Raw genomic sequence first — 5873 nt, forward strand, 5'->3', positions numbered from 1 at the left:
TAGAAACAAACTTCAGCTTTGTTAGAGCGACCAAAATTGGTGTTGAACCACACAGATTCTAAAAAGGCCCAAATTTGGCAATACAATGCCAGCCTTGGTAAGAAACTCCCACATGTTGGACTTTCAAGTTCCACATGCCTGGCCCTGCATGACATCTGTCTGCCATGCAAGTTTTAACCGGTCTGAAACCATTTTTTCCCCTTATTTTCATGTGGATGTGTTTGGCCATCAACACTTTTTGCTCAAACCTTGCATCAGCCCCTTAGTAATTGCAGTTGTTCTAAATAGCCAAATTAGAATGCACAAGCCAAGAACAAAAGCATGAAACAATAATGTTTAAACACAATATTTACATATTATAAATGTATTTGTTCTTGCAGATAAACATCTGTGAACCAAATGTTGTAAAGTGTTTGTTCTTGTTAATCCGAGTCACTGACTGAATATAAATGTGGACGACAAGTGTCTATCCTTATGTAAGAAAAAATGAAGCCAAAATATCTTCTTCAATGGTTGCAGACGAATTGTGCTTGGGACTTACTTTTATAGCTAAGGCAATCTGGCAACGGGGCTTCGCGATTGATGTCATGCTAATTCCACTAACCATAGTCCACATTTAGCTTTCTGCTAACATGTCAAAGATCATTAAGTGACATCCCTTCTTTTTAATCAAATACCTGACAATAAAAAAACTTCTCTGACAAATTAACAGTTGCACGGTATGATAAGTACCAACTAATGACAGAAAACATGTTTGTCAATTGTGTCTTTGATTTGTATTTTTAATTGTATAGTTCGACCCATTCGTTATAATCATAGACTGTATAAAATATGGATGTAGGATCCGTGACGTCACCCATCTGTTTCTGAAGAGCTGTTTTGAGGCCAGTCGGCGTCAGCAGCCATATTGCTTCTGTTGAGTGATTGTGACGTAAAGAGGCGGGCTTAAGCTTCCTAGCCAACAGCTACAGTGTTCCTGAAGTCAGTTGTGCCCCTCATTGGAGGACTCATAATCTCAATATCTCTCATTTTTGTTAGAAAAAAATTCAACCCCCCTACAGTGTGTGCTGAACGAGAAATGAGCTATCCAGACTCCACTCATCTTTTGTACCAGGCTGTAAACATGTTTATTTCTGCTGTAAAGATCATCTTTTTTGAATTGGTGTGTATGTGGTTTCCGGTACTTCAGGAGCCAGCCTCAAGTGGATCCTCAATGAACTGCAGTTTATAACACTTCCGCATTGGACTCATATTTTCAGACCAGAGGTTGCCACTTGAGTTGGACCTATCATTTTTAAAAGAGTAGGCGGCCTTATGACCTATACAATCACTAGAGGGATTGTTAAATGATGGCTTCACTATTGGGGAGCCAACAGTTGTGCCATATTTTCTCTGACAGTGTATGCTCTGAATTCATGGAAAAGAACCCTTGTACACTCTCACTCTTTGTGTTGAAATATTGATTTAATGTTTTTCTAATAAACTAACATAGCTATCATAGACTGTGTAGTTGACATGAGCTTATTGTGAAATGCAGAACATGTGTTAATAAGTTATATGTGTTAGAGATGGGATGATCAGTATTGATGAAAACAAAATAAAGGCCACCCAAAGTCAGAGTGTGGAGCGTGTATCTACTGAGTGCTCAACAGACACAAAAAGCCAAATGTAAAAAATATGTAAATAAGATGTTTTTTTAACTTGGATGTTGGATAGCAGCTGTGTTGGTTGGAGTGTTAGTGACAGAAGCATCATGTTCTGGTCTGTGTTGCTAAGTCAACAGTGTGGTTTTTTTTTTGTTTGCACATCCTCATGCTTTATATATACACATATTTTTCTTGAACAGTATGGATATGTTTCTGTGTGTCTTTTATTCTCACACATTCTCTCCCATTCAGTTCCAGCACTGAATGCCTCTGAGCATCATTGTTGAGAGCTCTGATTGTTGATAGGTGAGTGCACCGGGCAGCACTTGAGGCCAGATTAACAGGTGACATTTACGAGGGTGTGAGTGCGTGAGCGAGTGTGTGTGTGACACTGGCAGAACTGGGAACTGAGTGATATAGGGCTCCCTATCAGCAGACAGGAGTCAACTACTCCCACTACTCCCCACCCTAAAGGGCAGGCTTTATAGCCACATCCTGATATATGCCCTTGCACATGGCAACTTTTATTTAGGAGCCCCCTGTTGAACCCTTACCTCCCCCAGCTCACTATTTATGAACTTATTAAAGGAATGGTTCTGTTATTCACAGGTTAGTTACATTTTATTGGAAATGTAATGAACTAACTAAATTTGGCCTGCTCCCACAGCGTGTTGTGTAGCCTTTTTTTCTCAGCCCTGGTGTTTCAATGAGATGTCATCTCATCTCACTGAATCTAGTATCTAATTTCACCCTGGAGATTAATTAGGTAATCTATCCATCTAAAGCGGACATTAAAGAAAATTTGAGGTAATAAATCTCTTTTGAACTATATGTTTTCTTTATGCATGTTTGGTTTGGTTTCTTGTGTACCAGAAAACATTACAGTGATGTAAAAAAAAAAAAAAGTATAATTTTACAACATTTATCATTGTATAAATGTTAAAGGCAATTAAATGTTCCTAATGGGTCAGTCTATTGTTTTAAATCATTCCAGCACCAAAAGATAACTGAACAGCTGTGTAAAGCAAAATGAGAGCTTTCTGAACCATTCTAAGTAAAAATGTCCAACGTGTGCTTGTACTGACGTCTATTAAAGAGATTCAAGATTCAAGATTCAAAGGTTTTTATTGTCAATTTTCACTGAGTATACAAGACATTCAGGAAAAAACGAGATGCTGTTTCTCTCTCTTCCAGTTCTTTAAATATCTAAAAATTTTAATATAAAAATACAATAAAATATAATAAATACAGTTCTAACTATAATGACAACCTATGTGCACAGTGCAGGTATTTCAGTGACAGTTTAAAAAAAGGAAAGGAAATATTTTTTGACAATAACCCAAGAAATGGACCCTTTCAGCTCTGACAGTTCCCCAATCTAACTTTCAGTGTTATCCATAAACTGTATAAAATATAGACGTAGTATCCGTGACTTCACCCATCTGTTTCTGAAGCTGGCTTTGAGCCTCCTAGCCAACAGCTACAGTGTTCCTGCCTGTCAATCAAGTCAGCTGTGCCTCTCAATTGGTGTGTATGTGGTTTCCGGTACTTCCGGAGCCAGCCTCAAGCGGATCCTCAATGAACTTTTTAACACTTCTGCATTGGACTCATATTTTTAGACCGGAGGTTGCCGCTTGGTGTTATCTTGATAGATGTTGTGAACAATTTTCAACATTTTTATGTGTTTTAACATTTTGGTGATTTAAAGGTGAAGTGTTGTCTCTTGCAATTTACTTAGGGCACTGTGAAGAGTTCTTTGATATTACGTCGTGCTCTACATAGTAAACTGCAATTATTAGCATCAAGATTGGTTATTTCTTTATACTGAATTTAATTGCCTGTGTTCAGGATTTTCTGTGCAAAAGCAGGATCATTCAGCACTCAACCACAATAAGCTATGTTTAAAACTATGCTGGTAAAGTTGTGCAGTGAAAAGGAAGTTTGTAAGCAGGAGGAGGGCTTTTTTTGTTCTACACAATGTTTTGTACTCATGGCTGATACTGGGGTAGGTTTAACAAAAAGGATGTACAGTATTGTGGAAGTTTAGTTTCGATGGAGAAACTCCAACAACCAGGGCTTTAGTAAGAAAAAGAGAAAAACAGCTATGACCAGGATTTACTGTTGATGCTGGCGTTATCTAAAAATTATCTTGAACAAAGAAAATTAGCTCCCACAAAAAAATGCACATTTGGAGAGAGCTACGTCTTTGTGATGACCATAATCACCATTGGCTGAAATTCAGTGTTCATCCTGGAAAAGCACTAAAGATTTTAAAGTGTTAGCCAGAATTAACACTATAAAGTTCCTTACATCGCCTTTAACAAGGGAACATGTTGTAGTACAGTGATCATTGGTTTGTTTTTGTTGGATTTTGTATTTAGTATTTCTTTACTGTGATCTTCAAGTAAGTGAATTCCACCTAACCAATCAAGTATGGGTTCATAACAGGCACTGATTCACTGATACACAGTCTTTAGGAGGGCTCTTTAAATATTCATGGTACATACTGGTGGCGCTGTGCAGTGATCTCTTCCAAGGATTAGGTGGACTGGGTGGGCCGCGTTCTTCGCTTCTTTGACCCCAGAGACAGTCAACCAAGTCCGGGCAGGGCATTTACATGCTGCTCCCAGCCAAGCGCATGGCTATTACTCTGCCTCCGCTGTAAGGGGAGATATCAGTGCTTTTTTATTTACTGATCTGATCAGCCTTCAGTGCACATTTCACATTCCGTATCAACTCCACTGCCATTAAGTAAAGATGAGATTCTCACGTTGACCTCCTTTGATATATTCACTCTTGTGCTCTTTTTTATTTTTCTCCAGCCAGCTCATAGTTGTAGTGGTTGCCAGCTTAATCATCACCATCTCCATTACCAGCATCACACCTGTTTATAATTGTGAACACTCATAGGTTTCTCTTTGAACTACAATATTACATAAACTTTCCCTGCTGAGTCAAAAAGATCATAGTAGAACTAAAGCTGAGTGAATCATAGCTTAGGTCAGACATTAGCATGCATGTGTGTGTGTGTGTGTGTGTGTGTGTGTGTGTGTGTGTGTGTGTGTGTGTGTGTGTGTGTGTGTGTGTGTGTGTGTGTTTGTGTGTGTGTGTGTGTGTGTGTGTGTGTGTGTGGTGGAGTCGAGTGATTGGATGGACCAGATGAGAATACAGTCAGGCTTAGGTGGGGAGCAGAGGGGTGTTAATTTATGACTAACACTTAGACACAGGATCAATCGCCAGTAAATGTCTATAGACTAAGAACGGAGAAGGCTTTAAATTTAGGAATAGTAGATACACTCTGTAGATACACGCCACATCATGTGACACAATGCTTTAGACATGAATGCTTTAGGAATGATCAGAAACACCATGACATGTTTAAATTTTTCATTCTATTTCAAATCTCACTTCTACTGTACTAGTTAGTCCAGAAATTATTGATATTTATTAATGAAGGCCCACAACTATGGGTGGGAATCGAAAACATCCGACATAGAACCGGTTCCAATTGATCAATTCCATCGGAATTGTTCACCTCAAATGTTATCGATTCTTCTTAACGATTCATTTCCCAGCACGACGTCACGTCAAGTCGTGATACGTTGCATTACGTCACACACACTGCGAAGCCGAATTCCTAGGTGCAAATACCTCAAATATGCTGAAGCATTTGTCAACTCGGCCTCGAAGCTTGGGTTTAGCGTCGGGCTGAAGTGGAGAAGGGTTCCATGTGAACATGTTCGCGTTGGGGAGGCGAACCCCTGCCTACCTCTCCCCTTTCGGAGTCGGGACTCTTTCCCTCAGGCTCGAGGGGCCATGTCCGGACTCACGCGGACGAAAATGAGGTACCGAGAGCGAGTAAAATACCTCCGCGATGACCCCCGGAGGAAAAGCGTTTGTCCTCTCCAAATTCAAAGTATTTTCATCCAGACTCGGGGGCCACGTCCGGACTCACGCGGCCGAGAATGAGGTCAACCTATTGTTCAGTATGTTCAAGTTGAATATGTTCATGTTCAGTCTTGTGCAGGCATAATTTTGGAAAAAATAAAATGGTTCCTTTTGGTGCAGAAGACTGTGTAGAACTACTTTACTACTCAGGAATCGTTAGGAGAATTGATATGGAATTGGAATGATAAGCAGAATCGACAATGGCATTGACATTGATAAAATCTTATCAATTCCCACCCGTACCCACAACGCTGGTCATATGTTGTGTATTAGCTTTAG

The sequence above is a fragment of the Notolabrus celidotus genome, chromosome 11 (genome assembly GCF_009762535.1).
Source record: "Notolabrus celidotus isolate fNotCel1 chromosome 11, fNotCel1.pri, whole genome shotgun sequence".
In the NCBI taxonomy this organism is placed as follows: domain Eukaryota; kingdom Metazoa; phylum Chordata; class Actinopteri; order Labriformes; family Labridae; genus Notolabrus; species Notolabrus celidotus.